This window comes from Aythya ferina, assembly GCF_964211825.1.
Source record: "Aythya ferina genome assembly, chromosome: 15".
In the NCBI taxonomy this organism is placed as follows: Eukaryota; Metazoa; Chordata; class Aves; order Anseriformes; family Anatidae; genus Aythya; species Aythya ferina.
Genome location: NC_140314.1, coordinates 15913919 through 15938208, shown reverse-complemented (window position 1 = coordinate 15938208; position 24290 = coordinate 15913919).

Genomic DNA, 24290 nt, shown 5'->3' with positions numbered 1-24290 from the left:
CTGCAAACGCTTTTTTCATGGGTCACATAAAAAAGTGCTCAGAGAAAAAAGTTGCACATTAAATTGTTCTCGATTTTGACCACTTTTGGACCACTGTTAAGAACAGAATTTTAAGGTTTTTACTTAAAAAATTTGGGACAGGTTTTCCAAATGGTTCCAGACTAGGCACTGACACTCTGTTTCAATCACAGTACCTCAAGAAGTAGACCATAGCTGGGAACCACCACACAGCTTCGTTATCAGGACAACCCCTGCTCCCCAGACTGCCACCACATCAGGAGAAACCACTAAGTACTTCTGCAACAGCCACCCTTCATCCCACTTTGGTCCGCCCCTTCCCGAGGCAGGACCTTTAGAGAACTATAACATTGTTGATTAGCATTTGTTTTGGTTTGGTTTTAATCAATTATATGAATTCATGAAGAACCGTGAATTAAACACGTCGTTCAGAAGAAACCCAGAACAGAGGGGGAAATGTGTGTTGAAAGTGGTAACAATTCTCCTTGGTTGCCTGTAATTTTCTCAAGGCTGATTCTTCCCTGAGGATGGCACAATCATCAAAAATGTCGGAATAAACTTGTTCTTCTGAACAGAGAAACATCAGAAAGATCCTACCAGTAACAGAGACAGCCTTCAGGAGAAATGGGGAAAAAGGGAGGGGAAGGAGGACAAAAAACATGACTAAATGCCTCATCTTTTCATGGTATAATTTCTGCCTTTGAAATACTTCTGGTACACACCACAAGGTCCCACCAGAATACCCAGAAAGCATTAATCTTGCTGCTGGGCCCCAGATGGGCTTCACTATGGCAGATCACAGCCAGACACTCCCTGCACCCAGCAGGGGTGTTGCTGGGGTGGTGGCCATCCAGGAAAATTATTTCTGCTCCAGAAGCAGCACAGGCTCAAAGTCTGCTCCAGCTCATAACACTGGGAACCCCACCTGGAGCCCTGCCACCCCACACACTGCCAAAAGCCTGAAATTCCTCCTCTTGCCACATCAGCTGCACCTCTGCCGAGCCTGGAGTTAGTTTTGGTGCTCCATGACAGCATGACCAGTCACCTCTTACTCACTCCCCAATTGGTCTGCATCAGGACAGCTCCTTCAGGTTACTCACATCCTGCATGAGCAGCCCTGTGGTCCATCCAGTCACACCTCCCAGCCCCTGTGACAAGTGACAACCTGCTCAGACCATGCCCAGCACTCTTCTCCTGCCACCATCCCTGCGAGGCAGACAGCCCTAAAGCAGCTTTGAAAACGGGGTAGCAGCCAGAGATGAGATGTAAAAACTGTCCAGCAGCAAGCAACTCTGAAGAAAGTGGGTCCACACGAGCCCACCATCAACTGTGGTTTTTGGAGTATCTATCAATTTTAGGAGCACACAGGTGAGGCTCTGAGCTGCAAGGCAAAGCACTGCTCAAAAGAAATCACTTTGTGGAAGGGACCAATGGAAGGGGACAAGGACAGGGATGGGGACAGAGCAGCCAGGATGGCCATTATGCACGCACATATTTAGGTTTTCTTTTGCTACATCATCTGCTGACAGACACAAGAAGTAGGAAGAGTATGCCAAACCTTAAAACATGCCATTTTATTTACATCTTCCAATTGGCACAACTTCTGCCTTCGCAGTAATGAACCTCAAGGGCAGAGATTTGAAGGACAGGGCAGCAGCTTTACAAAACCCTATGCCAGAGCTCTCATTAGCCCCAGGCAGGTGACAAACATCAAGGGAAATGCAGAACAACAAAGAAGGCATGTGGGTTTTGCAAACTAAACCAGAACAAATTAACATGAAGAAGCTGGACTCAAGACACCGCCCTCACTAGAGGAACAGCATTTAGGGGCAAAGGTAACTCCAGGAAACACATCCAGACACACACACGATCATGCCAGAGATGAGTAAGACCACAGGCAGGGAGCTGGAGGAAACTGAAAGAGGACTGGGAGAGCCACGCTCACATCACCATCCCCAGACACCATGTGTGGGCAGCTAGGTGCAGAACCTCAAGCTGGTGAAAATGGGTATGGGATTGACAAACCTATTGCTCCTCTGATAATTGCCACCCAGCAAAATGCTGCCCACTGAAAAGTCTGTGTATACTGGAGATTTGTACTGGGATGAGGCCATGGCCAGGTCTGTGCTCTACAGCACAGAGGAAGGCGGCTTCCCCAGGGCCTCGGGATGATCTGAGTGCTTGGTGAAAGCTAAACGAGTCACCAGTGGTCAGAGAGCTCACTTAAAGCAGCAACGGGAGACTTCCAGTGAAATACCTCAATTAAGTGTCCCCAGACACCATCTCCAGCACTGATGTCTTCAATTAGAAGCCGTCTTACTCTGAGCAAAGGCCCCTGACAGAGTTGCACCAGATTTAGCAAATGCTCAGTTGAATGCTCAACCACAGTTTCCCTATCAGGCAAGGGCCATATGGATGGACAAAAATTCCCTTCACCAACACATGCTAAGGTAAGGAAATCACCAGGAAGTCACACCCTATATTCACCTTTCCTTCTATTTAGACCAATAAATTCCACAATTTTATAGTAAGCCTTGAATCACATACACATGTGGCATATGTACCCTGGGCACCCCTGGACATCTGCTTGGCCAAAAATTAAGGCTGCTTGGCACTATCTGTCTAAATTGCATCCATGTCATGAGCTCAGACTGTCAGAAGGATGGCAGCAGTGGTGTTCTGCTTCCACTGAGGATCCAGGCATTTTAATACAGTTTTAAAATGCACATTGCTGTTACAAGAGCCTCCCTTCTTACTTCCATCTCACTGTACCTTCTCCTGGTCATTGTAGCATGTCCCATATGTCCCTTTCTCATCCTCCACAAACAGCCTTTGTCACATTCTGCTTTGTATCTGGTCCCCCAGTCATTCCCATTGCTGTCTTAGAATAGCCAGAAAAAAATAAACTTGAAAAGGGCAACAAATTTGCCTTAAAAAGGAAGAAAGCACTGTCCTAGTAGCACTGCTTTCTGCAGTATACCTGTATGTAAACAGGAAGCATTTGGCCTAGTTTTCTAACCTGCTGTGCTTACTTGTAAGCCTTTGAATGACACGTAGGGACCTGAGGAAGAGAGCAAACGATCCTGGATGGGCCAAGTATTCTGTAACGGAAAGGTTCAGAAGTAGGACAGCCTACAAGGACGAGAAATCGGTGCGTGAGTGGTGGAACGGGTTCTTTAAGGATAAGATAAGCAGATCCAACTGTGCACCAGCTTTCTGAAATACGCAGCATGTGTTTATCAAGAGAATGGTACGGGACCAGCACCTGTTCCAGGAGAAAAGACTTTTTCTCTAATTTCACAGAGCTCATAAAACCTAAAAAAAATCCCATTGATGTCACTTTTTCCCTCTCTTCTCCTCCCTTTCCTTTCCTGCCCATTCATGTAACCAGTTTGACAAAATTAAAACTAAAAATCCAGGCTCTCTGCTGTGATTGCAGAAAGTTTGTTCTCCACATTAATCGGTGAAAGGCTTTTTCAGACTGCAGAGTGCCATCTAGATGAAGAAAGGAGAACTTGCTGCAAGTCAGCCAACTGGAGGTAATAAATCCTCTGGGGACGCATCACAGAATGCCTACAAGATGCTTTTCAGAACAGCTCTTTGCAGACTGCAGATGTTTTGTGGCTTTTTTTTTTTTTAAGTACTAAAATACTCCTGTGACTGAATGAGCAATGCTCTCAAATGGCTTGTAGGATGAATTGAGAGCCCTTTTAGTTTAGCATTTGAATATTTATGCATCCTCAAAGAGAAACATTTTTGGTTATTTTTTCCGAGGCTTTAAGGGTTCACCTGTTTCAGGTGGACACTGAGGCTGGGTTTCCAGGCAGACCCTCATTAGAGGAGGCATGTGGCACAACCGAACCCGAATGAGAACCTGCAAGTACATAAGGTGTGTTTTTCTTGCATATCTGCAAATATTTGCCAGCGGAGGGAGATTAGAAGGAATAGGTTCTACAAGCAGATTTAGACAAGCTAGAAGTTTTGCTTGTCTCATGAATAAAAAGAAATATATAGTAGAAGCACCAGGCAGCACTTGCAGTAGGAAGAAGGGACTGCCCTGAGATGGTGCTCCTACAAACCTGCTGAACAGCAACAGGGAACCAAGCACCACACACCTCTCCTTCCGCCTGTATCGAGGAGGCAAACAAGCACCTGCAGGCGGAATAACTTGGGGTCTGTAAAGAGATGCAAGAAATGTCTCCTGACTTGTTGGGCTTCCCTTAAACCAAGCGCTGTTGCTGTGTGGAACTGCAAATCGCTGAGGCTGGCCAGAGCCAGGGGAAACCCACACAAGGGGGCAAGTCCCAGTTTCTTGATGAACTGGGGTTGTGCCTACAGTAGCAAGGGAGAAATGGAAGATAACCTCAGAAGGGGTTTAAGAGATGAGTCAGAACATTATAGCCTCCCTTTTCCACCCACAGATGAGATAACTGTCCCCAGGTGATCCCTGTGCCCTTGACACAAAGCAGGAGCACATCAAGACTGATGAGATAAATACCAACAGAAATACCAGCTGCTCCTTAGCCCATCAAGAACACCACTGGATAGCAGTGACCTCTTAAACACACCTATGCAAGACCCAAGCGGGCCTTGGCTGACCAGGAGGTGCCTTCTGGTTTAGGTGAGCCTGAGGACAAGGTGGTGCCACAAATGTCACTGAGGTTTGTGGATCCATGTCAAAGCCCAACCTGACATACTCATCATTTAAACCAAGCAGCAATGAAATAGCCAAACAAGGTCTCACATACAGAGACTATTTAAAAGACAGGCTGCAGCAATATAAAGTCACCCTCCAGAAGCAAAATTATTTGGGGGGGGGGGGGGGGGGGGGGGGAAGGGGAGAGACTTATGCAGTGATACAGAAGTGATACAGTGATACAGCAACATAAATAATAGAAGCTGGTGAATAATGTAAACAAACTATTTTCCATTCCTATTTTTCATGTTTCTAGATATATTTCTCTCCAACACAGTCAGACACACTTTCTGCTTTGCTGTCTGCAAACCTTCAAGTGGTGCAGGAACAAATTTCAAAGGGATTTGGAAGAGAAACGAACAGGTCGCTGCCACCTGTCTCACCTCCCATCCCTCTGCCACACTTTGATGGGACCAGGGAGATGAGAGGCTGGGTCTAGGTTTGAAACAACCCCTCCCCTTCACCGAACCACAGCCAGCCCATTCCTCCTTCAGCATCAGACCTCCTTGGAGGCTTCAGGTTGGGATGGAAGCCCATAATTATGCTGACAGTTTCACTAGATCTTTACTTTTGGTCTAATTAAGATGTATTAGAGTGGAAAACAAACAGAACTTCGTCCTTCCTGACACTACAGGCACTTTACATGTGCTGAGCAAAAAGGCCAAGAGTTGAAAACAAGGATGGAAATTAAGAAAATCAAGGTTCTGTGCCCAGTTTTTTGACTCAGGGCAGGGAGCCCTTCACCAGCATCACCAGTGGAGCTGGCAGATGCCAGGACTGCAGCCAGAGGGACAAATCCTGACCAACCACTCTTTGCCTGCTTGTTAGGGTGCATGTGTTCATGGCTTCGCAGCTTTGTTTGTTAATGCTGTGAAGCTGGAAGAAAATTCAGTGTTTCGTAGTTTCTGATGGCTGAAATGGGTGGTGGAGAAGCAGCAAACGCCACCTCTCAGGGTGAAGAACCGCGCACCTTTACAGCCTCAGAAGAATCAGTGAATTCCTGAGGTTCCCTTGGACAACACAAATGTCACAGTGTCAAATTAGCTTCTGTATTAAATGCCTGATGTAGGTGCAAAACAGATAGAAACACTAAATCAGAGCTTTTCAAAAAACTCAGAGGAGACATACCAGCAGACAACAGCAGATGAATGTGCCTATGCTAAACAGAAAGGGGCAGATTCTCAGCTGGTGCTAGTTAGCCCTAACCCTTGATTTCCCTGCCTCCGGAGATATACAGACAACAAATACAGTTCCTTCACTCACTTTTTTTAGGCTCTTGCCTTATATTAAGCATGTAAGATGAAGAGAGTGTGTGCTGAAGTGCAATAAATCAAACCTTGGGTGCTTGTCCTGCACAGCCGATGCACTTACAGAGAGCGTGCTGCGGCAGGGTGCTGAGCCCCGGCACCACTGCTGGAGTGCCAGTGCCCTCTCCTGTTCAGTGTGCACCAGCTATGCATTTCACAGCACGTCTGCATGTGTCTAGAGGCTGGTGGAAAATATTCCCAAACATAGCCTGACATTCCTCTACAGAGTAATAAATAGTGGCTAGCAGAAACGTGAAAATGTGGCAGAACTTACCTAGACACTGCATCCCCTTTGTCACAGCCCAGAAAAAATTATCACTTGCTGTGGGCCATTTAGGAAGAAGTAATCCTCAAACTATCTAATTCCATTAAGTAAAACAGGCTTGGATTTTCTTTCCAACACACATCTGCAATGACATGCAGTTACACTTTGTGTCTGTAACTTGAACTCCAGCCACTGTCTAATGCATTCTCAAAGTCACAGAGGAGGAAACTGAAGCCAAAGGGAAGCTGTTAGCAGGCCTGAAGTCAGGGTAGTTTGTACTCCCTTTATACCTGGACTGTATTCCAGACTTTTCACACCATTCCTTAATAACAACAGCACAGACTCATCTTCATTTTACCACAGCAGCAAAAGCAGTGGTGATGCTACCGAATGTTTTCCAACAACTCCCTTTTCAGTCATCCTGAGGATTTCTCAAGAAGACCTCTGATGACGTTGCTTTCTGGTTCAATATTATCATCCATGGTAAAGCAGCTGAGGGAATCAAAAGAACAAGAAGCAAACCTTTCCACTGTTGGAAGACAGAACTATTCCCAGAGACAAGGTCTCTCAGATGCCTTAGGATGGTCAAAAATTAGACAGACAGGAATGAAATCGCAGAACTGTTACTGACACGTTAGAGGGAACTTTTTCTTCTGTATCACCACTGCCTGGAGTCATGCTGTAATGTGAAAATTTCAGTTGCCAGGCTATTACAATAAAAGGTTTCTAACTCTTGTGCTTGGAGAAGTGTGATACTTTATGGCTCAAAACTCAGAAGACAAATAAAAACTCAAAACTCCCCAAAACAAACTCCAGCAATGTCTGACTTCCAGAGCACATCAGCAACCTTGCAAGGCAAACTGAGCAGTGAAGACATTTCTATTAAATAGGATTCTCTACTTACTGACCTATATTTCTATCGTCAGTAGTTTCCATTTGTTTCACATCACAGTCAATGCCACAGTGTTAATATATTCCTAGGTTTTCCAGCGGCCAGAGCTGGATCCAGCCAATGGCTAAGGATGGGAAGGATGAAATAAAACTGCTGCATGGTTTTTGACAGTTAAACTAATGGAAGAAATGCAGGGACTGTCTCATTTACACAGAAAATGCACTTTGTGTCAGTAGAAACATTTCAAATTAGTGTTTTGGTGTTGTTTTGTTTGTTTGTTTGTTTGTTTTAATGGTTTCCTGAGCAGAAAATTGATTTTTTTTTTCATTATTGTATGAAAATATATATATATATATTAGTACCTCTCCCTTACCACCACCTTTGCACCTCCATAAAAAGCAGTTGGGTTTGTTTCCACCGTATTAAAAATATATTCTCTGTGTAACTCATCAGCCAGGCTAAGAAAATACTAATAAGTTGAACATATGGGCAGCAAAAAACATGCAAGTTAAGCAGTGCAAACATATTTATCACATTTTCACCTTTAGCAAGCTTGCAAGCAGACTTGTGCAGGAAACTGGAGCTACTCCAGACACTGCTGGGCAGAGCAGGGCTTTGTTGACACCGCTGCCATCAGCACAGTGAGAAGTCGTCCATGGGCAGTCAGGGGTGGACTGTACCACCTGACAAGTCACACTTCACTCCTGGGGATGCTCTGACTTCTGAAACTTAAGTTGCTACCACTGGAACAGTACCAGTTTGACTAGTCTAAACACAGGGTTCGGATGAGCAGGTGGTTGTGGTTCACCCTCTAATGTGTTTTTTGTGCTGCTTCCATGGTTTTAGACTTATTCTCACCATCACCAGTAACAACCAGGAACGGCCAGTGCGAGAACAGAGCCTCTATGATCAGTGATGGGCAGCCTTAAATGGGATATTACTTTTTATATTTCTCCGCTGCCATGCCACATAAAACTAAAAGGTCAGCCAAAACTTTGTACCAAAATATTTCCCAGTTCATCAGTAGCAGTATTTCTATAGTCTGCCAAAATTTAGAAGTTGTTGTAACCTGTATGGTAGCTTAAATTAATTCTTTGTACTCTACCCATTAGAAATAACAAATGATTATTTTGTTACCAGCTGCCAAGTCTCCTGTCATTTTCTTTCTATAAACCTATTTACAGGCAGTACCTTTTGGGAGTGGAGACCCATGGGCTGTGATCTCCAGACCATGAAGCAGGGCTGCACTTCAGAAACTAGGGGAACATCACACCAAAATGAATTTAGGTTTAGAAGACACTAAAAGTGTTTCTGTACCATAAGTTGGGTTAGATGGAGTTCAAAAGGAGCCATGAATAGGTGGTTTGTGGCTGTAACTATAAACACCAGTAGCATTGCAATAATCCTCTTTGGAAAAGGCCATCAACAGATTTCCATATTCAGTCTGTGTACCATAGAAAGATGTACAAGCAGGAAATAATACCACATTTCTGATAAAATCAATCCTAAATTGAAATATGAAGGGAAAGAAGTATATCAAGGAGCCTACCTGACTGAAGAGCATCTTGGTTAGATCAGGTACAGGAGGCTGCTCCTTAATACCAAAAACACCAGATTTGGGGATCTTCTGGACTGAAATGGCAGCAGCTGAACTTAAAACTTTCTTGAGCTAGTTCATATGCTGTAAGAGCAGGCATCACCTACAGGGTACCAGTCAGGGCACAACCCAGGGCATGGATGGAGCCATCCTTTCAGGAGGCAATGAGGACTGGTAACAGATGTTGAAGGTGGACACACACCCTGCATCTGAGACACTCTGCATCTCCACATCTGCCAGCACAAAATGGATTCAGAGCACTGTTGACAGGGTCTACAAAAAATCCTTTTTCTTTTCCACCCCATGACTCTCCCTTAAACCAAGGGAGGCTGATGAAGATGACCTAGTACACAAACATTATTTAACCAATAGACTTTAAAGACATCTGTAGCACAACAGGTCTCTCCTGAAATTTCCACTCCCAGCTGATGTCTGTGTCTAACAAGCTGCTTTTCTCCATAAAATCACGGCTGGCATCCAGAGCCCTCTTTCTGCCTGCCCTGCAGGGAGCGTGGTTTCCAGAACTTCTCAGGTCCACGTTGTCAGGGCAGGTTTAGGCAGTGGTTACCCTAGTGAAACAGCAACTGCATTTGGTTCAGGGGAGGGACATGTTGGGGTTATAGCATCACCACTGCAGGGACAGCTCCATCCTTGGTGTTTCATGTTCAGCTTCTTCAGCAAAGCACTTGATTTTTCTCTTAACTGCCAAAGAGCATCAGTTCAAGTCATACAGAATTCATAAATAAGAGCATAATGTATGGTAGCTGTGAAAATAAAAATGCATTCATAATAAAGTCACTAGCCTCTGTCTAAAATACCAGAAAGAATGATGCATTTAATTGCTCTGATTAACAGATAGATTTCAATCCATCTGTAATAATTATCTGATAACTACATACATTAACAAATAAAAAAAAGGTCAAGTTCAAAGCATGTTGAAATCAGTACTGCATTAACAATACCTCTTTGAGATGAATCCGAAGAAAAATACTGTAAAAAGCTACAGCTAGACATTTTTTTTTAACAACAGAGTCACCCAACATACTGGCACTTCAGGACTCCAAAAGGCATCTCAGAGATGTGGCAAGACCTTCAGCTTAAAACCTTAAAAATGGAAGAAAACTTCAGGGCTGCAACAAAGCATAAACTCTGCTATGTATCTCTGAAGGCAAGGGAAAATATGAGACTGCCCAAAAGAAAATTAAGGAAACAACCAACTGAAGGGATTATTGGTGTGCAGACACTTCTGCTCTCTGAAAGAGGGAATACTTTCTTTCTACTTCATATCATTATAAAAACATGAAAGGAAACAGTGTAGTGAGTCAAATCAGTAAATACTTGTATTTTCTAACAGTCACTGATGGTAAGCAAAGAGTGAGACCAGAAGTCTCAGTGTAAAACTAGATCTGACCCATGAGAAACAACAGCCAAATTCACTCCAATGTTGTCTTGCAGGTGTCAAATTGTGCATCAACTACTGAAGATATATTAAGGTTTGATCAACCCCACATTTGCAAAAGAGCAAATGGTTGCAGCATCTGTATACAGAATGGATTCGCAGAAAAAGGGGGAGAGGGGAAAATTACCTGCATGGCTTAAATATCTTCATGAGACTACCCATAAATATATGTTAAATCATTTCAAATGTGCTAGGGCTTTTGAAGCCTGATCTGTAGTTTGCTCTACATACAGTATATTAAAAATATGCCAGAGTCTGTGCTCTAAGTTGTCAAAATTCATCAGAATAAAAACAGGCAACAGTAAAACCAAATGAGCACACAATTCCTGCTAGCCCTTCAGTGAATTTTGCCTCAACTCCATACATACTATGGAATATGCAATCAATTTATCACAATGTTGTTTAAAATAACACAAAAACACCTGTGAAAGACCTCTCCCACAGATGCATGAAACCATTACCTTCCTTCTGCTTTCTTGCTGTGGATGTGGAACAGGGATAGAAAGCCCCAGAGTTGGCTAAAGAAGAGCAAAGACAGCTATAAGTTTCACCATTGACTTTTTATGTCTCTTGCTGTCATGGCCTTAACAGAAACTTAACTTTGGGTTAATGGGGGTTTTGTAGTTTAAAGAAATGATGGATGAGAGCATTAGGGACTGACACATCTTTTGAATCAAATGAGATGCTCCATATGAGCCAGTATGGGGCTACTGAAGCAAAAACTGTTTTCAAATAAGTCCAGACCCACTGAACTGAGGCAGCATCTAGAGAATTACATGTTGAAATGGTCCAAGTCAAAGCACCAGCTTCAACTAGAGGAACAAATTAGACAAGATACAGAGTACCGAGATCCAAGGATTTTCCAATAAAAATACCATGGCTGGCCTCCTCATGTTCCTCCTGTGCCCCATGGCACTCCTGTCTGGAATCGTTCTTCCCAGTGCAGCCACCAGACTCAGATCAGGGGGCTCAGATGCCCCTAGCAGCCAGGAGATTTGGAAGCAATCTGCCTACAGGTGCACTTCAGGGCTCAGGGTTATACTTCCCAAAGCATTTAGGAGGACCCAGATGAGATGTCCTGAGCACATTCAGCCCACACCATACATCTCATACACACAGGAGTAATTCCTTCCCCAGAAACTTCCATGAGCTACATCTGAGCTATTGAAACAGCCAAGCTTGGTCTGGATCTAGGCTGTGAGTTTTGTCTGCGTCTGTCCAAGCTTCTCTGACAGCCCATATTTCTTATCACTGTCTCCTTGCTGGCATGCCGAGGCACGGTACTGCAGCTGCCCACCATGAAAATATGGCAACTGCTGAGCAGATTTCAGTGCAATGTAGCTGAGCTCCCTGGTTGGTATGGGCAGAAAGTGGCAGCAATGACTGACCTAGTGACTTGGGACATGACACAGCTTTGAAAGTACCCTCGAGAGGGTTCTCTTGAGATAAGCCCCAAAATATTAACCACTGCTTTCAGAGGAAAAAGTCCTGTGTCCAGCTTGTCAATAAAGTGAGTTTTTAAGTAAATTTTCAGTGGAAAAATACATGCAGAACAGCCTAAGTAATCCCACCCAGGCAGAAGTCCTGCACGCACAGAGAGATCTGAGATTACAGGTTCTCTCTCCTTACTGTCACCTTGCCTGGGTAAAACTGTCTTGGAGTTGTTAGCACCACACAAAGGTAGGGGCTTCTAAGTGATGATGTTGCTCCACTGTCCGGAGAAGTCAGTGGCTGCGACAGGAAAGAACAAAGCCATCAGGGCTCCTTGGGGTACCCATTTCCAAACCACCCCTGCAAGGTACTGACAGAAGGACATAAGGGGGAAGGGATGTGCAGGAATAGGATGGAGATCCTTAGTAAACTCTACATCCTTTGCTTTACAGCCATAAACAGTTAAAAATAAAAGGCACTTTAAAAAAATATACTCACTTCACTACATCTGCCATATTCCCCTTTCCAAAGCACACATGCTTTTCCAGATACCATTACTTCAATCAGGAAGGTCAAAGTAATATAACTGTGGAAGAACTAAAATAGGTATTGATCCGGACTATTAAGTGCCAAGTTTGTCTATACAGATGGACTGCAAAACAGCCCTGGCAGCCACTCTTTGACTGTCTGTGACTGAGACAGCCAGCTAGGAGGAATTTAAGACTGTATATAAATTCATTTAACTAGGAATTTGAGCTCAGGGTAAAATACCAGCTGGATTTACTGAGGTCTTTAACTCATACACCAAGGTAAGCTTACGGTAAACACACGCAGCTTCAGCAAATTCAAACAGGTTCAAGTTTAAATCAGAAAACTGAGAGACTCAGTTGCTGGGCTTTACAAATGCAAAGTCTGTAGGAAATATTCTGTTAAACAATTTCAGTTACACTTGAACTGGAAATAAAAAAAATAAATAAAAAAAAACTCTACTTCGATGTCCTTGATGTGGGGTCAGAGCCATTAGTGCAGATTTCAAGCACGGGATTTCAGGCTGAATTGAACATCTGTTCCCTAACCATGCCTGCAAGCCCAGGCAGAAACTGGTTGGCAGCCAGGCCTTGGCTCAGTTTTTCCCTACATATGTGTAAAAATTTCTTGGACCTACAAAAAAAAAAAAAAAAAAAAAAAAGCTATTTAACATAAAAGCAAGGCAAATTTTTTGTAAGGTGCAAAAGCACAACCCTGGAGCTGCTAAGCAACATTTTGCACAGAGTGAGTACGCACCACAAGTAAGGCTTGCTCCACAGAAAGCCGTTAGCCTATGACTTAAACAAGAGCCTAATGTCTTCCACTAAACCTGACAAGCTGTACAGGTACTTGTAAAAAAATAATAACTGTATGTGCCTGGGCACGTGTAAAAGGATGATTTGAGATCAGACCTCTAACCCCAGTGGGGGCAGCCCACCCACAGCCTGCATCAAGTGAAAGTGGCAATGGTTTCACCAGTGGCCAAGCAGGAGGCCAACATCAAAGCCAAGAATTAGTTCCTGGTCTCCCAACACCATGTTAACTCCTGAGCCACAAAGTAATGCTGCTCTGCATTTTTTTTATGCATCTTTTTCCATGGAATAATATTGTGTAACATCCTAGACGTGTGTTTAATCTCCAAGCAGCGCTCTGCCCCAGCAGCCCAGGTGGGCTGAGGCCTGGCAGTATATCCACCCTGCCCGGGGAGTAAACAATCTGGAAAACTCTGTGGAAAATATTTGGAGAATGTGAATGCCTGTGTCTGTGAAGTCTTTACATGCTCACACCCTAGATGGCAGCATGATTCAAAGAACGTGTCTCAAAATCCATCCTGGGCCCTCGGCCTGCTTTGACACACAGCACACCAGAAGAAATCTGCTTGAGATGTCCACATAAATCCTGCTTGAAGGCCTCAATCTTTAACAAAGAAATACATAAATCTAAGAGACTGAACAAGAAGAGAGGTGTGGTGTGAGCCAAGACATTTCCTAACAAAGTTGAAACAAAGCTTGTGGTTAAACTCCACTGTGCTTGCTGGCTACATACGGAGCCAGCTCTGCAAGCATGGCCAGCAAAGAGCTGAGGGAATGGCCTGCTCCATTCTACTGTTGGCACGCATTTCTGTCATAATAATGGCAATAAACCTCCTGTAAACGTACCAGCTTCATGTAACCAACAGGCTGAACCATAGGGTGAAGATGATGGTCTTAACAGGGGAAAGTCTATGTCTATTTGTCTAGTACGTTCGTAGGTCCGGCCCAGACCTTAAAATAACTTTACTCGTTTCAGTACTCACATACCTTACAGTAAGCTTGCTGAAGGTATGTCTTTTTTCACACCCCAGGTGCCCACCTGGACACAAGGAAAACCACTGCCCAGAAGCACAGAGAGGGCATTAGCATGGGGGCACAGTGCAGGCCAGCCTGAAGCAGCCACCACACAGCCCCACAGGCCCTTCTCCCTCTGACCACCCTATCTATCCATAGTGCTGGGCACGTGGCTCATCCTTTTCATAGGCCAGATGAGCACCGCCACCCATCAAGCACGTGTCAGAGGGATGAGCAGCTTTTTGGGGACCCAGCTCACGGACACGTTCCTGGTACGCTACCTGACAGCAGCACAAGCACAGCCCAAAAGGAGTTGTAAAGGCCCCATGCTGCAGCAAATGGCACCAGGTTCCATTTCCCTGCCAGCACATACGACAGGTATCATACGGGCCCTCACTGTGCCAGAGCCCTGTGTGAACTCCAAAGCAGGTTGGAGAGAAAGTTAAAGGGATTTTCATATTATTTACCTGTCAAACTCGGGGTGCTGCCAGCCAGCAGCATCCCAAACCTGCTGGGCAAGGTGAGGATCCCACGGGGTTAACAGGCACATCCTGCCATCTGGAGAGACCTGCAAAGGTAAGTACAGGTGGGGACAGCTCTCTCCCCACAGACAGTGAAAACTGATGTAGTGATGAAACACTGCTCTATGCTACCTTGTCCATACATCTCCTCTGAGCAGGCTTCTCCACTACCATGACTCTTAGGACATATGAACAGGCCCTTCCTCCAGGCCCTTCTCCAGTCTCAACCCTTTCCTCTAAAAGAGAGAAAGAGGATGCCTGCTAATTCATATTGGATGTTTTTTTTCTCCTTGATTGCTCTTGCCTTTCACTCTGCTCTCCAGCTGCACCTGCAGATCCCTGTGCTACCATGAGCTTTGCAGTTCATTCCTGGGAATGAAATTCTCCAGGCCTTAGGCCATGCAGAAGAAAATCAAGTCATTTATTCCACCTTTGATTTTGAAGAACCATCAATATTTTACCATCAATTAATACCGACTTTCTTTTCCCCATCTTGCATTTCTTTGTGTTCTGTATAAAAACAAAGTTCAAAGGAGAAAGCAAATAATGTCATTTAATTCATAATTTATTAACAAAGTTTCATTATGTGAAATGGTAAACCTGGATTTTGCTAGAGGGTTTAAATGTCACTCTGGCAGGTGACAGAAACAATGTGTCTTCAAAAAAATAAAACTGAAGAGATAGTTGCAGAAGCAGGAAAACACAAGACAAAAGTCAAAACTCCATCCACTGCCTCACGTATTACCCTGATATGATGAAGGTCCATGCCGGAGCACTTTCCAGCTGGGCAGTAGCACTGTTTGTGTCTGCTCTTAGTCTCTCTCTCACTGTTTCCTGCCTGTGTGTAAACAATATAGATAACATTATTATAATAATAGATAATATTCTCTGCTTCACAGGGGATGAGCCAGAAGTGAATCAGTAAATGACACATGCAAGACAGGAGTACTTGGGCCTCTGAGGCAAGAGGTGCAAACCAGCATGTAGAATGACAGTTGGCACTGCCACAAAGACACAGGTTCTCCAAGAAAACCAAGTTACCTGAAAGGCACTACCTTGGCCATCTCATCCTATATTTTACAGCTGCCTAATCTAACTTTGGGCTTGACATGCAAGAGTTATTCTTGTATAATGTTATGATTATGGAGATTACAACAACTCTACTGATTTATTTGAAAGTTTTAATGCATAAAACATGTAGGATTAACAAAAAGTGACAGTTTCAGTACCAGGGGCCAGCAAAGTTGCCCTCAGCCACAGAGAAAGTAGGAAAGCAATCTGTCAAGATACATTTTAATCTTCACAAAAGACAGATGACAACACACAGCTCTTTAAGGACACAAATACAGCTAGTAAATTCAAGAGAGCTTTTCTGTTCCATAGTTCTGTTCATATGATGTTCTTAGTTCATCAGCTAAAAAAAGTGTTAATTCCTCAGCAGTTATACAGAGGAAAACAACCTGAGGCACTAGAAGGCAAAGGAATCATTTGGAAGCAAACCCACTGGTGAAGGATGCAAATCCATTGGTGACAGATGCAAACCCAAGTAGTGCCACTGCGCAGTGCAGCACAGCTAACGGCACAAGATGCTGGATGCCAAAAACAAAAGAAAACAAGGCTAAAACAAAACAAGCAACAGAATTCCTCCAGAGCTCAGGAGACCTAGAGTTCATTCCATATGCCTTGGACCATTCAGGTCATCTAATCTTTTTCTCTGCCAGTTAATGCAAGGATTCATGCTACTTGAAGACATTTCCTATGCACTGTCCAGAAACTAGGGCTGAAAGGTGCAAAAATGAGCGGTTAGGACTCCCTGATAGTCATTCTATACATCTGATGGTTAACAACTGGAGCTTCAGATTGCTCCTAAGTAAAGAAAGGCAGCAGCCAAATCACTGAAGCAGCGTGTGGAATGCACTGACATATGGTTCCTGGAACATGAGGGGCTCTACCACTGCATAGGAGTTATAGGGCGTAGTGTCTGCACTGGATTTCCTCCTCTTCCTCTCTACTTGCACACCATGAGGTTCTTTCCTGCTGCCAACCTGCTGTGCGGCTTCACCACGTGAAGAAGCTCCTGTTATTCATACTCCCAAGCAGTGGGAACAGGCACAGCACCATAAAGCAACTGAAGATCTCGCTCTGCTTCACAGTAGTTTTATCTGAGGTTGTGATGAGCTTACCAGCTGGATTTCTCTGAGGGACCACACTTAAAGGTAATGCCTGAAAGGACAAGTTCAAGGTGGTGGCCTCTGGTGGCCCTTTTTGTATTCCTCCAAGAGATCTTTATTTGTGCCTATCTAAGTGCTTATCAGGTAGGCTGGAGAGAGAGCAGGTAATGGAATAGAATAAGGATTTGTTAAGTCCCCTCTCCCTACTTCAGGTCAGTTATGTTAATGAGTGCAACCAGCTACAGCCATATGGAAAGGCTGAATTTGCAGAAAATGTTATTGTATAATCTGTGAGGGTTTTTTTTTTTTTTTTGTTTCTGATGAGTTATACCTTGTTCTCCCTCCACATGCAGATTGTACCCATTACCAAACAGTCTTTGCGGAAAACAATTGTAGACTCCACCTGCATCTGCTCTCCCTGCAACACTTAGGCAGCAGGAGCTGAACTTTCTTCTCCAGCCATCTGACAAGTTTCCCAGTGTTCCTGGAAGCCTGCGGCAAAGCATTCCTGCCACTTTGCCCCACACCACAGCCCACAAACAGCTGACACCTAATCTGCAACAGCTACAAATTCCTCAGGCCAAAACTTCATTTTCATAGCCAGTACATGTTTTTTCTGCAAGCAGCAATGAGATGTTCAGTGCAGCAAGAGCATATCAGCAGTTTTTAGACCCATGCTCCAGTGTCATCTTCCTGCCTCTGAGTGCAGCTCATGTAACTCTGGATGTTTTGCTTTACAAAGAACCATTTCAAAATCACTGGCAAGAGTCACCCGAGGGATTGTTTCTGCTTGCTGAATGACTGGTTTTCAAATTGGGTAAAGGGACTGGGCATGCTAGTTAAGTAATCCCAATGGCTCTTTGCATTCCTTTAAAGCTTTGAGAAACTCAGATTCTTTAAAGCATCAGCATCACCCCTGCAAAATCCCACAGTGATATTTTGAAATGGAGACATCTCCACTGAGCCTAAACCACTTACCAAACTACAGCTTAAAGAGAAAGGATTCTTCTCCCTAGGAGTGCAGCATACCTTTATTCAGGAACTTAAGCCACTTGTTTTATTTAGCTCTAAGCAATGCAAGAGTTGTAAACTACTTTTTTTGAAGTCATCAATTAGCCAGTACAGCCAATGCTGGACTACAGGAATACAAAGCTAATCCAGTCCAGGCTAAGGAGCTGTTGCAGTTAAGTGCTGTAAGAGCAGGTGGGCAAGTTCACTTTACCTCCACAAACCTTTGTGCCACCTCTTTCCCATCACATAGTTTTTACATTCCTCAAGACTCCTGCTAAAAAAAAAAAAAAAACAACAAAAAAAAAAACATCTTGGAGTCTCCACATGGCCTTCTAGCTCCACATTAATGCCACTACCACAAGGATTTACGGGTTGATCTGGAGCACTGCATTGGACAAGGTTTTGGCGGTGCAGGTTGGGTAAAACTGATTTTAGCTTTGTCATCTTTGTTCAGAACAGCTGTGGCAAAATAGCCACAAAAATGTGGGCAGAACTTAAAGTTAACAATAGCATCTCAGATGTGCATGCACAGGTAAATGGTGGCATTGAAAGTCAATATTCATTTCATAAGCCTTTGGTCAACTGGTAGAAAGGCAACATGGTGGGTTAGTCACCTCATGTGACTAGATAGTCAATAGTTACCCTGGTATGACTAGTTAGTCACCTCATGTTAGGGAACCTCACGTGGCTCACATACAGCCAATGAAATACAGCTGCAAAAGTCAGCATGATCAAGTCTGATGATGCCTTATTATTCCAAATGGTGTCAGATCAGACTGGTGGTGCACATAGATGCCAAACATACCCACCCATCTCCAGTCTGCCACCCTATTTGACATGCTCCAGTGACATTTATGATCTGTAAAGCCCATTTATGGAGATCCAAGAAAATGTGACTGCTGGCTGAGTTGCACACATTCCAGCATGCCATGAACAAAGCCATAACCTGGAAGTCAAAATACTGGTATTTTGTTAAATAGATAAGGAAAAAATAGACACACTGCAGTACACACTTGCAAGGGCTTTTGGCCAACAGGTGGTAGTTATGTTCCTCCCAAGCTGGAATATTTGATGTACATTCAATGTGATTTTTTACATTTGCTTTAGAGTGCCACCAGTTTCTGTTGCGAGTTAGAAGCACCCATGAAAGGAAGGAGGCGTAGCTGGGACCTGCTGCTTAGTCTAGGTGGAAAATGCAGAAAGCATTTCAGGAAGTGAAAAGTAATGCAGTTCCAGGCATTTCAGTTCAGAGCCAACAAACTCAGGCACTGGAACAACTTGAAAAAAAAAAAAAGATTTTCTGGAGATTGTAGACATGAACAAAGTAATTAATACAGCTTTTACTTTCCAGGCAATATCCCAGGTTTGTAAAAACCACTTTCAAGAAGCCATTAGTCCACCTAACGCTTATCTGAATCTTCAGAATAGAATACATCTAGCAAGCTGAAAGTTTTAGACCTTTATAACTGATGTAATTTTTATCAGATGTCTCCAATAAATCATGAGAAACAGATGTAACTACAATTAGAGTGTTAAATGATTGTCTATTTTTAATTGACAGCCTCACATCTGTACCCTGCTTTCCCTATAGATTGATTCAGAACATACCAACAGCATCTAACATGCACGTTTTTATTACAATTTTCACAATATCAGTTGCCAGTCTACCAGAACATTATTAACAGGGTTTGTCATTGATATAAAAACACTTAATTACTTCTAGCTAAAATATCACCTCCTACAAGATTGCCCAAACACCCATTTTTGTGCCTTACCAAAACCAAGCTCAGGCAGATGCTTTCCTGCCCTCTGGAGGCTGATGTTTCATCTGCCAGGCAGAGATCGTAAACACCCATCATGCAGAGGCCACTTTGCAACTCAGCCTGGATCTGCTCTATTACTCTGAAGCCCATGAAACACACGAGACAGGCAAGGAGCTGAAGTAGCCAGATTTGAGATCAGTTTCCACATTTGAGACCAGTTTCAACTTAGCAGGGCTGTGCATTCTTTGGAAAGTACAGAGCAGCAATTTTGATAGAATGACCCTTAAATTTCCAAAAGAGCCTACGTCTCATAGGAAAGGGAAATTCATCTGTTAAATTATCATCTGTTATTTGGCAACAGGGACAGTTGTGTAGTTTCTCTGTGGCCATCCATGTTCAAAGCAGACCCAACAAGAGCAGGATGCTCTAAGCTGTCTAGTTGAGTTGTGACTGTCTCCAGGGTTGAAGACCACACAATTTCTATAGGCAACCTAAGACCATGTTCATTTAAAGTGTTCATGTAAAGTGTCCATGTTCATGTATTGCGTACAATTACCAGAAATATCTAGATGTTCTGTAGTGCTTTTCCTCACAAGTCAGGCTGCATTTGGCGCAAGACTTCACGTAAGAGGTCAAAAAGGACCATAGTCATGAGCAGAGGAGAGAAAATGTAGATGTACACATAATGTGCATACATTCTAGGAAAAAAATGGAAAAGTAGCTCTGAAGGAACTCTTAGGCTTTTATTCCCAACTACTGGAATTTAAATGTGTAGAACATTTCCAGACAAGTAAGCTTAATGTGTGAGAGACTGTCTGTATTTTAGGAAATACACCTAGGCCTAAGGAAATCTGAATTTTGACAAGACCATATGCAAAGTTCTACTAAAAGTTCTACTAAAAGTAGAGGCAAACTAGACCACTTCCTTCTGGGGCTTGCAATGGTTTGCCTGGCAGTCCATTGCTTCTGTAGTGGGATTACGTGGCAAGGTTTTGGTAGCAGGGGCCATAGGGGTGGCTTCCATCACAAGAATCTAGAAGCTGCCCTGTGTTAGGTAAGGGCCCTGCTGCTGACCAGAGCCAAGTCAATAAGCAATGTTGTTTGCACCTCTGTGAGAGCATGTTTAAGAAAGGGAAAAAAGTGCTGCTACACAGCAGCTGGGAGAGTGAGAGGAGCGAGAAAGAGCCTTGCAGGCACCAAGGTCAGTGAAGGAGGAAGGGGAGAGAGAGGTGCTCCAGGTACTGGAGCAGAAGTCCCCTGCAGCCTGTGGTGAGGACCATGGTGAAGCAGGGTTCCACACTGCAGCCCGTGGAGGAGACCAGAGTGGAGCGGGAGGACCTGCACTGTTAGCAATAGGTAATAAATCTTACTATCTCCCTATGCTGAGTCTGTTTTGCCTGTCACAGTAATTGTTGAGCAATCTTCCCATCCAGATCTCTGGATGGCTCATTCAGTAGAGCATGGGACTCTTGAATGCCAGGGTTGTGGGTTTGAGCCACATGTTGGGTGCCAAAAAGAACTGTGATGGTTTTACTTCATGGGCAGCTGAGCTCCACCTCAGTGGCTCTCTCACTCCCCCTCCTCAAAGGGGAAGAGGGAGAAAATATGATGCAAGGAGCTCAAGGGCTGTGATAGGGACGGGGAGATCGCTCAACAATTATGACAGGCAGAAGAGACTCAACATAAGGAGATGGTAAGATTCATTGCCTATTGCTAACTAACAAGCTAGAGAAGTGAGAAACAAAGGAAAGAAACCAAAAACACCTTCCCCCCCATCTGCCCTCTTCCTCCTCCTCCTCCTGAGCAGTGCAGGGGAATGGAGGTTGTGGTCAGTCTGTAGCACTTCATCTCTGCCGCTCCTTCTCAGTCACTCTCATCCCCTGTGCTGTGGGGTCCCTCCAACGGGATGCCATCCTTCCCAAACTGATCCAGTGTGGGCTGCCCACAGGCAGCAGCTCTTCAAGAACTGCTCCAGACATGGGTCTGTACCACAGGGTCCATCCATCAGGAACAAACTGCTCCAACCTGGGTCCCCCATGGGCAGCAGCTCCTGCCAGGTCACCTGCTCCTGTATGGGCTCCTCTCACCAGCCTACAGGTCCAGCCTGGGGCCTGCTCCTGGGGGGGTTCCTCCACAGGCAGCAGCCTCCGTCAGTGCAGGGCCACCTGCTCCACCATAGTGTCCTCCAAGGGCTGCAGGAGACAGCCTGCTTCACCATGTTCCTCACCACAGGCTGCAGGGGACTTCTGCTCCAGTGCCTGGAGCACCTCTCCCCTTCCTCCTTCACTGACCTTGGTGCCTGCAAGGCTCTTTCTCGCTCCTCTCACTCTCCCAGCTGCTGTGCAATGCAGCATTTTTTTTTTTCCCCTTTCTTAAACATGCTTTCACGGAGATGCAAACAACATCACTTATTGACTCGGCTCTGGTCAGCAGCAGGGCCCTTACCTAACACAGGGCAGCTTCTAGATTCTTGTGATGGAAGCCACCCCTATGGCCCCTGCTACCAAAACCTTGCCACGTAATCCCACTACAGCTTGTAATCTTAATTTGTTTGCAAGTTAAACTATCTGAAGAATCAGGTCAGTCCATAATCAGTTTTTAATGAATACACTAAAATCTAGATAAGCTGCGCTGTCATCTTGTGGCACGCAAGTGTCTGCGGCTAGAATACTCAAGAGCATCTTCAGTAGTTTCCTACTCAGGAACACCCAACACATAACACCTAAGTCAAGGACTTAAGTTCATTTTAGCAGAGAAATACATCTCCAGTGATTCACGTTAATTACAAGTTTATTTGGAAAGAGGGGGGTAAATAGCATACCTAACATGAAAGATGGCAGATGCACTTCCACAAGAGTCATTTAAATGTTGCCATGACTTAGCATGAGCTTTTCTAGCAAAAAAGCTTGGAGACAAATGAAATTATACATATATATGTTATGGTTCCTTCAGTAAAATTAAAGGTTAAATTATTGACAGGACATGCAATACAAGTTCACCTGTGCTAAGTCCCCTCACCTCTAAGCACAATCCCCACATTTCTTTTTCTCAGTGCTGTTTAAAAAAGAAGAGGAAACCAGACTTTAGAAAACTTCTGAAGACAGCATTAGATATCTCCAGCTGCACCTTACAAAATAGATATAAAAATATATTTGTCACCAACTTGTAGAAAAATTCCTCCCCAGGGCTTTACAGTTCCAGCTATTCATGAGCATCTTAAAAAAAAAAAAAAAAAAACAACACCCTAAAGCATTCTAAAGATTTGAAGATTCAAGGTTTTAAAGTGGTCTAAAAATATCAATTGGTAAAGCAGCAATGCTATAGATGCATGGAATTACTAACTGTATTCCAGGAATTGTTCAGATAAAGAACAAACCTAGTACGTTCTCCCAGTATTAATCCTACTCTTATATACTGTATTTCAGGTAAGTCAGGTAAGACAAAGAATTCACTTAAAAAGAGAAAGCTTGGTTCAAATAGTTATCAACATAAGGAATGTATTGAAAGCAACAAATGTTGACCTTTAAACTTTTCAAAATTGATCGTGTTCTGTGAGCCCATGCTAAGCATGACTGTGGTTAGGAGCTAGAAATGACCCTGTCAAAACCCCAGTAAAAGCTTTAAGAGATTTAATGCATCTACCTTAAATATAAATATCTTGTATCATCTGCTTTGATGCTTTATGAAAAGGACACTATATGTAAGATACAGGAACAACTCCCATAGCTTAGTGATTTGAACTGGAAGAACACCACCAGCTGCTGACAGACACAACACTTATACCGTAATGATACAAAGACAGCCCCCAGTCTTGTTCTTTTTGTGCATGATCTACTACCCCCGCTCATACTGCATTCAGAACCAACTTCACCTTTTCCACCTTCACATTAGAAGTAAAGGTTGATACAAGAACAGTGAAATATTACAAAAACATGATTAAAAACTGCCTTAGCTACAACCAATTAACCAGTACTCCCCTTACTACAAACTAGCATATGCCCAAGTGCCAGAGCCAGCTCCAACAAGGCCATATTCTTGTGCATTCCCTCACCACAACCCCCATCTTGGACAATTAAATGCAGCCTCTGTGCATGAGTCCCAGTGTTCCAACACCCACCCAAGATACTGCTGCATGAACTACAAAAGCAACATCACTGGTCAGAACAGTTATAGAAAATGGTGAAATATACTTCCCCGCTCAAAAGCATTCATTCTCCAAGCTTCTTTTATAACAGACCTTGGTGATTCTTCCATGCCTTGGTGATGCTTCCATGCTACACAGAAACAAGTACACTTTGTTTATTCACTACTTTTATTGTGAGCTTGAGACAGATTTTTCTTTTGAGATTGTCTGAAAGGGGCCCAACACGAGACATCAGAAAGCATCAGGGTCACTACAGAGCCACTTCTTTGTGAGCTGTCAAGGAGTTCAACAGCCTCCCACTATCCACAGCTTGACCCTTCCATAGTAAGGAGTTATAATGCACACAGGGAGAATCAAAGACAGGTGTTAAAATAGTTACTAACAAGTGCCAGCACATTCCCCATTACCTTCAATAATGAGAGGACCTGGAAGGAGAAAGTCACAGGGCCTTGTGGCTTCCCCAGATAACCACATCAGCCCCACCTGGTGCAATGAATTCAGTGGGACAAGGCAGGTGTACATTCCCTAATGCTGCCAAAAAAGTTACCATCAAATTACTAGCTCTAGGCTAACATTGGCAAGACTTATCAGTACTCACTTCAAAATAGTTTTAGGTCACCCCTAGAACATTTTAAGTTGGAAAATATTAACATTTTTAAAC